Source organism: Aphelocoma coerulescens, chromosome 4, assembly GCF_041296385.1.
Source record: "Aphelocoma coerulescens isolate FSJ_1873_10779 chromosome 4, UR_Acoe_1.0, whole genome shotgun sequence".
In the NCBI taxonomy this organism is placed as follows: Eukaryota; Metazoa; Chordata; class Aves; order Passeriformes; family Corvidae; genus Aphelocoma; species Aphelocoma coerulescens.
In genome coordinates, this window is record NC_091017.1 from 49,483,351 (window position 1) to 49,495,038 (window position 11,688).

Genomic DNA, 11,688 nt, shown 5'->3' on the forward strand with positions numbered 1-11,688 from the left:
CTCCTGTTTGTTTGAGGTGTTTTAATAATCTTTATGCATTTTTTCTTTTTTTTTGTCTCTGTTTTAATTTTATTTCTTCCTTTGTCTCTGGGGATTAAAATGTGTGGGTATTGAAACATGCTCTGTATTCTTCATTTTGTGTGCTTCTCTGCTGTGTCCTGCCCCTTTGCCACACTCTGCTCTTGATGCTCCATCGTTTCATCAGTTTAGACTGAATTCTCTAAGAGCAGTAAGATGGAATAAGAAGGCTTGTTTTTGGCTGCTGTGTGGAAATTCCATTGAAATCAGCCTAAACTAAAAACAGATGATGACTGGCAAATCAGGTGTGGAGAAACCATCTTTTAACTTAGGCTGAAAAACCAAAGGGAAAGAGGAGGGTATTTTTTCTCATCTTGGAAATGTTTAGTACAGTACTTGTTCAGGCCTAATTCCCTAGAAGGTTTGAATGTCCTTAATGTCCTTTAAAAGAAGAGTTTGGAGAAGGTAATGATGATCTCTTCCATTCCCTTTTCTAAAAGTTCAGTGGTCAGGATATTTGCTTGGGGTAACTACAAACATCCAAATCACTTCTGTGAGTTGGGCATAGTTAGGTAAAAGACTGCATTCATGGCCACTATAACCCTTGTAACTCTTGTGATTTCTGGGGAAATATTTAATTTCCAATACACAGCCAAAGGCAGTCTAAGTATTTTGTGTGCTGTTCTATATAACCACCTCTGTGTTTACTGCAGCTATTAAAGTTATGAAGGCAGAAAGGTGTTGCAGGGTGTTCCCTTTCAGACATGCCCCAAATCAATACCAGGATTTCACAATCTTCTTGGTTGATCTGAACGTGGTGACTGACCATGGACATTATTTAATCTTAAATACAGACATTCCTAGAAATATACAGATACCTATCAGAATGGAAGGATCCATAAGACATCGGCTGGAGGAATCACCACAAAATTTAGAATTATTAATTATTTTTGATCAAAGTAAATATGCTTATGTTACACCTAGCTAATGATGGTTTTGTGTGATTATAGAATAGAGATGATTCATCATCTGAAGTATGTCTTTAAGAGAACTGGCCACAACATTGATGAGTTTTAGGTATTCTGAGACATCCAAGCTTTACCAAAGAAAAAGAAAATGTAAAAAGGTATGTGAAATTCAAAAGTATCACATAGGTAAGCAGAATGTTCTGGTCTAAGTGTTCAATATGTTTTCAGGTAACAAACTGTAAACTGTCTACATGAAGAAAAACATTTGAAAATTTGGAGTAATAGAATGTTGCATAATGAATTTCTTGTTCTCTCACAGAAAAGATTTGTATATTTATCTTTGAATACTTCATAAAGGAATGAAAGGAAAGGCAAACCTTGCTTATATATTTATAGGAGGGAATAGCTGTAGATTCAACTGTCTAGATCATGTAAACTAAGAAGGACCAAGAAAACTTGACTTGAAATCCCTGTAAAAGGACAGTGTTTGGAAATATTACTGTCTTCAGTAGTCATAAGATTTATGTGAGGATTCTGAAATGCAAGATGACATTACTTGTGAAAGACCAAAGACCAGTCAAAAAGACTCTTGTAACCACTGGCAGCAGTGAAGCAATTAAAGACCTTTCAGACAAAAATTAATTGTATTAATGAGCAGAGCCTTAAAAGACAGCATTTGTATTTGTAGCTAGCTGAATTTATGATGATGATAGTTGTGAATATTATGCTTAGGAAAAGTCTGTAAATGTACTGGCTGAATATCTGTGGTGAGTAGTGTTCTTTCTGCGACCCACATGTGCTTGTCTCTTGGTCTGAACCCCAGAAACTCTGATACCAGAACAGGTCTTTTGCAGGCTTCTACTCAAAATCCATCTTCATGCCTTATGTCTTCTTCTTTAAATGGATACCTGCTGTGTTCCATCAGTAAGATAAACTTCTTTTCTTTATACTTTCATGATCCACATAAGTAAAAATAAATAATTAAAGATAATTTTCTTCTGGAGCTGTTAGTGGAATCAGTCTGCTAATACCTCATTTATGCTTGCAAGTAAGTATATTTTAATTAAAGTAAATTAAAATGAGTTCGTGAACTCAGGAGTATGTTATTGACTCATCTACTTGTAAGACTTTTATTTAGGAATGTTTTCATAAATTGGTGCTATTGTAATTGTATAAATCAGTGCCAGAGCTGTAAAAAAAGAGCGAAATTCTGGGGTTTATTTATTTATATATCAAATTTAGAATTTTAGTGCATTTGACTAAATTCTTATTAGCATTCCTGGTAATGGCTTTATGATGATTGTCACATTTCTCTGCAAAGGGAAAGAACAGTGTTGCTTCATTTCTTATGTGACAAGAAGGTCAGATAATCACTACCTAAAAACATCTTCCATGATTACAGCAAAGCTGTCTTTTCTGCAGAAATGTGTAATTTCTGCAGAAAGAAGATGAAGAAAAAAAAGAAAATATTCTCTTACTGTTGAGAGCATTGAAGTACATCTATTTACAGGAGCATTTGAAAATCTTTCAATTTAGTAGGGAGCTTGCTTGATTCAGTAGGTATCAAAACCTATCAAGATAGACAACTTGGCATATCTTCCTAACGTGTGAAAATAATTCATTTGAACCAGACTCCCATTGTGGGACAGGATTCTCTCAGCATCTTAAAAATGGATAAATAAATTAAAAATTGAAAAAAATCTCTCAAAGAGTGCTGCACATTTTGATTAGATTGTTAGCATGCATTTTTAAACTCTTTATCCCCATCTATGATTTGTTTGGGGATATTTTTCTTTATTCTTTCCTCTTCATTGATTCAAATGGTCTAGTACTGTTTTCTTATTAATATTTCTGTGTTCTTTTAAAGAAGAAAATAGAAAAAACGTAAAACTACATTCAAAAATGCACATGCAGCATTCAAACTGATTACTAATATATGTTTTCGTTTCCTAGATCTTATAACTCCTTCAATTAGTGCTAGAAAATATTTTTCTTCCCAAATATTAGAAACTTAGTAACTCTTTGACCTTAACTTCTTTTTGCTGGCCAATGGTCCATGATTGGAGTGCAATCTTTTGTTTACCATCTCTGAGGAGGATTCTCTTCTGTATTTTGTGGCTATCTGCAGGCTCCATCTCTTCTTAACACCAGAAATCAGACACTTTAGCTTTTTTTTGCCCCTCTTAGGCCATCTGGCTCTTTCTGGTCTCCTGTTATACCTTCATCCACAAATTTTGAGGAGTATTTATTCATTCATGTTCCTTACCTTCAGGATTTTCCATTTAAAAAGTTAGGAAAAGCTTGGTAGTGCATATAATACAAGCTTCTAGCATGGGAACTGATTTCAAGTAGGTGGATTGCAAATTTGAGCTGTACTAAATCAAGGACTTAACCAGGTTTTGTTTTTGCTGAAAATTTGTGAAACACCCGTATTTGTTGTTTAGTCTGTTCTGCCTGTTACTGTTGGAACAAAGAGAACCCAATACTACTACTAAGTCATACTGGAAGTATTCCTACGTATTGCTATCTGTCTAATTGTTCTTATCTTTCTAATTTGCCTTTTTTTTCTCTTTTTTTGGATGAAGACTAGGTCTATGTTCCCGAAGCACTGGAGTTGCTGTTAAACAAACTTGTTTTGTGTGTGTTTTCTGGAAGATGACCTCTTTTTCTAACTCTAACTCTTACACTTTTTGAAATTATAGTGGTAGTGGGTGTTGCAAATACTGTCTTTACTGTATAAGTATGCTATTACTGTTGTTAATATTTTTTCTTATTTTCAAACATGAGATGTAGTGTTTTAAGAGTAGTGTTTGTGCTAAAGAGATAGAAATATCATCTAGGTATTTTCAGCTTCTGATGCAAACCAGACATCAGTAAACATTCCAGAGTAAGATAAAATCATGGCAAAAACATGTTTTATTAGAAATATTATACAGACAAAAATAGATGGGCAAGTAATGTTATTTTTTTATAACTATTAATGCTGTAGAATATTTTTTATGTACTCAAAGTATAAAATAGAAGAATAAAAGAAGAATAAAATAGGGTTTCATCTTGCAGAAATTATGCATCAAGTTATAGCAGCAGAACCCAGATTCAGTTGCATTGATCACATCAGGCCAACTTAAGGAGTAGTGGAAGCAGATATTGCTTCATTTCACTGAGCACATCAGAATATGGTCTGCACTCATCTTGTTGCTGATTAATCACTTTTTATTTACTCAAACATAGAATCTAATTTCTCTGTTCTGTGAGGTTAAAATAGAATGACGTTTTGCCAAAAAACATATCTGGATAAAATAATCTTTGGCCAAATATACATCCTAGGAAGAGTAGTGAAGTCAGACAAGGCGGGCATCAAGTATTTGTTATTCAGTTCCAATGTTAAGACTAAACCTAGCTGGTTTTTGTGTGTTGCTTTTTTTCTTTTCTTCCCACTTAAACAAAAACTTTTTAATGTTAGTATTATTTAAGCAGTATTTACTGAAAAACAGTTCTTGTAATTTTGCAATTGGATCATGTTTTTGCAAGGATGATGTTAATAATCTGAGGCCTACTAGACACGGTGAGCAAAGAACAGTTTTAGTTGTCATGCACAAATGTACAATGAGAATGCTACTATTAATTGAGGAAAGCAAACGTCTGTGTGTGGTTTTAATAGCAACACTGTTTTTTGCTTATTAGTGCTACTTTCTGTGAACAAATATGAAAGTTAAATATGCAATAAATGTAGAATTTTAGAGTGCCTTTGCCCAAAAGCTCAGTATTTTACTAGTTACTTTGAGGACCTGTGCCGATCAGACGCTCAGTTCGTCACTGGACATCAGTGGCTTAGCACCACACGGCTGTGCTGGGAGATGGAAAGGGAAGAGACCTAAGGGAACTAACACTGATCTGGTAAGTGCAGGTAGGAATAATGAAATTGAATGGATTGACTCAGGCTTTGTTTGGAAGTTTCCCTTATGTTGGGGCTAACATCTCCGTTCTGCACTGGTAAATGTTTCTGTCAAAGAAATAAGCCCTTCATGTGCCTCTGTTCCATTGCTTCCAGCATGCCAGATATTCCTCCCATCCTCTAGACAAGTATGAAGTAGTCTTAGTTATACAACTAGCATTTCATGGCAGTGCTTAACTGAACAGGTAGTTTTACCTTTTTGAAGGTCAATGTTTTATTCATGTCTTTTAATGGGACTTTCAAGCAGAAAAAATGCTTGCCATAAGTTGATGTTTGTGCTCAGACATTTGCAAATTTTTAGAGCAATTTTTGCAATGGAAAAGGATCGTATTTGTCTCCCACTGGGTGTCTTTTCCTGTATAACTTTCCTCAGTGGAGTGCCATAGTAACAAGGGTGATGTTCAAATTTCTTTTCTGAACCACGTAGAAATACATATTAATACTGACATTAATATTTAAAAAATTCAACTTCTTTCTCTCCAGGAGGACTTTTACTTTGCAAAGCAAAGTGGCTCTCTGTTGCAGAACTGTTTCTAAATAACATTACAGTTTAAAAATAAAAGTGAAACCTTAAAGCACTTATTACTGGAAGCTTTACCCATAATGAATAAAAATCAACTATCTTAAGAGATAGGTTAATATTTTCTCAGGACAAATAGGTCTTTTTTACTTTTTTTTTAGAGGTCTCAATAACATATCTGCTCATTAAAATGACATTTTATGTTGAATATACAGGATTAGTTTAATAAAGAGAAAAACAAATTTCAAATAAAAGTTTGCTTTATTAAAACTGTAAGATGTTTTGAAGGCAGAAGCAGGCAAAAAAATGTTATTAGAAAATGTTTTAATCCTAATAACTTTGTCCTCTTTTAACAGAAAAGCTTAATGCCTCAGTGTCACTGACAGGAGAAACAAGCTGTGATAGACAATTCATTATTTTTCTCAAAGTCATTGTATTTTTTAAGGAAACATCTTTATTCTTTTTCTGTTTGGGGATGAAAAATAAACCCCAAAGTATTTTCACAGATCAAATAGTCCTGAATAGTCCTGATTATCTTTGGAAAAAAAAAAACAAACAAACATATATGGAAAATGTGTTTAATTTAAATTCACTATAACTGAAAACAGTTGTCTTGGGGTGACTTTATGATGTGTATCCCCTATCACTGCTCTATGCCCAGAAATTAATTTTGTGCCTTTCTTTGCCTTTAAACTGAGCCTGAGAGGGGGGAGAGAAAACCGAGGGAACTTTCAAAGCAGTCTGCAGTTTGTTGTCTTGTTTCAAGGACAGAGAGATCCAGACTCCTCTGGGGTTCTGGGGCGGCAAGAGGAGCGGGAGGAAGCACCCTGCTTGCTTGCTTTCCAGCCAGCTTTCAGCCAGTTTTTCAGCTCCTTTTTCTCTGGAGAGTTGAACTTTGTTTTCCTGGGACTCTGATTTTTCCCTTCTTCTCTGCTGGACGGTTTCAACATCAGAATATATCGGGAGGAATTTCCACCGAGGCCTTGGTCCTGCAGGGGAGCCCACCACCCTGTCCCAGCTCCAAGGAGGGGGAGAGAGAGAGACTATGGAAGGACTCTGAAATTTTCCCAGGTTTCTCTCCACAGTGAGAGGTTTTATTTAGCACTATTACCCTTTTCCTGTGTGTTTGTTAAATAAATAGTTTTTACCTCTTTCACTTACCTTTGAGGAAAATTCATTTTTTCCCAAACCTGGTGGGGGAGATCTGGTTGCAACCTGCCTTCTATCAGAGGATATATTTCCAAATTTGTCCAAACTGGCACAAAACTATGAAAGGGAAAGCTAATGTTTTTGAGGTTGTGAGCAGTTTTAGCAATGATTTAATCTGGAATTTCAAGTAAATAATGAACTGGGAACCAGTGAAGACTGCCTTTTAAATTTTCTTACCTTATTACCCTCTTCTAATCTCTGCTGTGCAGCCAAGGCTTTATCTTCTCTTCTGCTTTGTGCAACTAGTTTCTTCTGCCTGTATTCAGCTGCAAAGTTCACATCCAACCTTCATAGTCTATCCCTTTGCTTTCTTCCTCTTCCATAAAACACCGTCTGTGACAGTGACAAATGTTTGGTGGCTCTGTTCAACGGCTGAAGAAGTACACTGGTATCAAACTTCTCAATGAGTCACTAGCTGTGCTTCTCACACTTCCGCTGCAGGGAGCCCAGATTTCAAGGGGCTCATAGGAACAGTAGTGCACATGTTGGCTCTGGCAGCCTTGCATACTGGAATGAGGATGCTTATTTCTTCTTGTACTGGCTCCTGTGTTATTGCTGCTAAGATGAGCAATAACTGAGCAGACCATTGCCAGACAGAACCACTTCTACTGAAGAAAGGAAGTTGCTTTTAACTTTATAGAGTGCTGACACTTGCAGACTTTCATGTAGATTGTGATACATTTAAATAGTATTATGGTCATGATTTTAAGGTTTGTATGATTTTGATTTCCCTTGTCACTGTGTGGTCATTATCCTTCTCTTTACTGTGAAGCTCATAACCACACAGCACAAATAATCTTTTTAGTCATGTTTGTGTGGGACAGTGACAAGGAGCAGATGCTTAAGGAAACTGTGAAGAAAAATGGCATTTTGGAATGATCCTACTTCTAGGACATCCTTGCTCTTTCTGGCAATTAGTGAATTAGTAATTTCCTGAGTTAATGGTGACAGGCCAACTGTGATGCATAATCACCTCCTACAGACTTGTACTATAAATCTATGGATCTTTCAGATCTTTCCCATGTTTTTCACATCCTATGTCCTGTCCAGGTGTGTTTTGTAAATTGTGTAGGTAAGATATTGTGGATATTGTGTGGGTAAGAGTACTGCTTTCTTTTGGTTTAAACCAAAGGCAGGTTAAGTGCCATTCCCAGCCCTATATGCTTTCTGTACGGCCTTGGCAAGTCATTGTGAATATGAGATGCAAAATAGAACTTGAATGTCTTAGTTTTAGACACCATAGGTTTTGACTTTCTGGCTCCTGTGTGTCAGGGTAATCTAGAGGTATCTGTAATGTTCTTACACTTTCAGGACATGTTCATTTTTCAAACCAGTGAAACAAACAAAAAATCATATAAAAGATGACGAAGTGTCTCCAGCTGTCTAATGGGGAGTTTTCTTTTAGAAATGTAAATACTATGGCAACAGACTAATAATATGTCTGCAGACCGAAGAGTTTTATGAATCCAGCTCTATCAAAATGTCCCATATTCCTGGATTTTCTTCCTGATTGGGGATTCCAAATTAATTTCAATGAGCTTGAGACATCTAGTGTCTGATCACCAACATATGAAAAAATGTTTGAAAAATACACCATTCCTTTAAGTGCAGGTGTAATATTTATGTAGATGTGCCGGTTTGGACAAATTTGAAGGAAAAATATCCTCTGATAGAAGGCAGGTTACAACCAACCCACCCCCACCAGGTTTGGGGAAAAAAAATTTTCCTTGGAGGAAAGTGAAAGAGATAAAAACTATTTATTTAACAAACACACAGGAAAAGGATAATAATGCTAAATAATAAAACCTCTCACCCTGGAGAGAAACCTGGGAAGATTTCAGAGTCCTTCCGTAGGTGTGGTCTCTCTCCTCCTCCTTGGAGCTGGGTTGTGGTGGGCCCACCTCTGGGGCCTTGATGGAAAATTCTCCTGATGTGTTCTGATGTTGAAACAGTCCAGAAGAGAAGAAGGGGAAAAAACCCTGAAGTCCCAGGAAAACAAAGTTCAGCTCTCTGTCTCCCTCCAGAGAAAAGGAGCTGAAAACTGGCTGAAGAGCAAGAAGGGTGCTTCCTCCGCCCTTGCTGCTGCACAAGTAGAGGAGTTTGTGTGTGTCCTTGAACAACTGCTTTGAAAAGTTCGCTTGGTTTTTTTCCTCCCCTCCCTCTCAGGCTCAGTTTAAAGGCACAGAAAGGCACAAAGTTAATTTCTGGGCATAGAGCAGCGATAGGGGATACAACATCATAAAGTCACCCCAAGACAGTAGAGTACTGAAGTCAGCTCTAGTATTAGTTGGGGAATTATGAAAACGTCAATAGTCCACCAAAACATTTACTTCCGCTTGTCCTCTACAGACAAACTTAACATTAATATAAAATGAACAGACTGTGGAATGAAACTTCTGTCTTTGACTTGAATTTAGCTTTTATTACTGAAAAAGCGTGGGGGTTCTGTTTCTCAGGATCTCCCAGTTACTTTGCTCAGAAATCCTCCAGGCTTTTCAGCACAGCAAACCAGTTGCACAATAGAGCTCATCCCTCTGCACCTTTGACTGCACTCAAACTGTCTTCACCTGTAAACTGTCTTTACCTGTTTGCTCCCCCCACCCCTTCCAAATGTTTGTGCTCCCATTTTTGTAGCTAAAGAAGTTTCTTTACTGATGTGGTTCTGCCCAGGCACACCATGCAGCGTAGCCCTTTGGGCACTCCCGTTTTTTTGTAGCTGTAATGATTATCTAAGAGAGATAAATCACTCCCCCTCTTGGGTTTGCATCCAGTTCTGTCTTTCTATCAGCCATTTTTTACTTTACAATGTAGCAATTAATTGTGTCTGGGAACTAAGTATGTTGTGAGGTCGGGACAGCAATATTCTTAGATCTGGATAACTTTTATAGAGCAGGACAGATCTGTCTGTAGATGTTAGGCTTTAGATGCCACCAGAAGTATTTTTCCTAATAATGTTTTCTTAACCATGTCTAACAGGGAGCAAGTCTTTCATGCGCAAATATCACTCTTATGAAACAGATTTTTTTTTTTTTGCTTCTTTTTTTTTTTTTTTTTTTTTTTTTAGCCTCATGGGAATATCATCATCAAAACTATGAGTAAAGGAGTGTGAGAAGAAAGGAAATATTTGCTGAATATGGATTGTGACAATTTCATCACTCTTTTGAGCAGAGGACGATGTTGAAATAATTTCCTTTTGATTATCATTAAAATGTTCTGAACTTCTGCATAAATTCAAAGTTATTTCCTGTGTTTTATTTTCACTTCTTCATCTCTCCTTCCCTTTCCTTCCTGGCTTCCCTCACTGGGCTGGGAGGTGGCACTCAGAAACATTTCTGTGGCAGGAAGAGTTTTTGAGTATAGCACAATTCTAGGATTCTGGTAGGAAAACCTGGAAAATCAAAATAAACTAGAAATGTGTAATGCTGTTTGTATGCAATTAATTTTGTTATGGTTAACGCTACATGCTCAATTATTTCCTTTTAATCCCACATATATCGAAAGAGTAAACAAACAAACAAAATCCCAAACAAAAAACAATCTTATGAAAATTGACTTTCTGTCTGAGAATGTTGCCCAGATGCAAATTTTCTGGGCTAAATATCAGTAGTTACCTTGGTAGACAGCCAGGAAGGTAACAGTCTTCTGCCTCAATGCAATGTGAGCATGATGTCCAGACAGGCAGCCAGTGTTGTGTTGTTTTAGGGAACCTACAGATCTAGTGAAGTTAGTGTGTATGTTTATGTATGAATTAAACCCATGTGGATATCTTTTAAATGGGACATATTTATTAATACAGATATCGGTTTTTTTAAATATTGTGATCTGGTAATTGGCTGAATTTCAATAAGAGTAAAGGCACTTTTTGTTATTTGTTTTAATAAATTTTTGTTATTTATATAAATCTGTGTGCCACTTCTTCTCTTCCTCTTTGACTCGAATTTTAGAAAGACAGATGACAGAAAATTTCCAAAACACTTAGAGAATTTCCTGTTAGACATCATCCACATCTGCCAGACTGCACTTCATAATTACTCCGGAGCATATATGTGTTCAAGACATTTTCTGAATAATTAATATGTGTAATCACTTCTGAGCTACAGGAATGACTGTGCTGGTGACAAAAGGGACAATGTGCTATTAGTTCCTGGAGGTTGTTTTGTGGATGTTGCTATGATACAACTCCTTTTTCACATTGCTTTTTGTGACAGATGTCTGACTTCACCTTGAAGCAAATTGCAAGCGGAAAGAATAGGTAACTTTTAAAAATTGGGCCATTTCTGATTGATTTCAAATTTAGAAAGATATGCTTGCTGCAGTTTGGAATTATTCATATTTGTATGTAAGAAAATTCAAGAAACTCTTTAACAATGTATTGCAGTGGATATTATTTTTTATTGAAATGGCTTCACCTAGAAAAAAACAAACCTTTCAAACATTCTTCTGATTTTCTCTTTTCTTAGTAAAACTATGTCCTTCATCATGAGTGTGGCCTCATGTTAAATTACTTACAGTTTCTGTCTTCAAACTGAAATAACTTGCATAAATTTAATAAATCATGAACAGCCACCATAGAAAGCAGGCTAGCCTTGTCTAAAACTTCTCCCTACTGACCCATATACACAGACATACTTTCTTCATAAATTACCAATTATAGTTAATTCAGGGAATACTCCTGCAAGCCTCAAATGCGTATATAAAGATTTTGATGGAAAAATGTAAAAGAGAATAGGAGACTCAATTTTTTTTAGATAATTGAAAGGCATGTGCTGTTTAAAAAGCAATGCAGTTCGTATCAAATGCATTTGTAGGAGTTATGAGATTGGAGGTGGAAAGAGATTTTACTTTCAATGCTTACAAAAGTGTGGCAGAGTTGCTCAGTTGCTGTCAAAAGTTTAGTAAAATTATTGTCCATTGTTATAGTGTTCCTAAAAATTAGACATGCTGCTAATTTGAGTTCATAAGCTTTTAATTATATGCAGCATATGTGCACACTATCAGTTCAGAAAGCAGCTTTATAT

The 11,688-nt window shown here is 36.2% G+C and overlaps 1 long non-coding RNA gene across 1 annotated transcript; it reads left to right on the forward strand.

Annotated features, from left to right (window-relative positions):
- The first annotated feature begins 388 nt into the window (after window positions 1-388).
- LOC138109065 (uncharacterized) lies at window positions 389-9,835 on the forward strand. Its single transcript, XR_011150245.1, has 4 exons — window positions 389-483; window positions 1,029-1,144; window positions 4,762-4,883; window positions 9,735-9,835. It is a non-coding gene; the product is annotated as an uncharacterized lncRNA (long non-coding RNA).
- The last annotated feature ends 1,853 nt before the right edge of the window (window positions 9,836-11,688 follow it).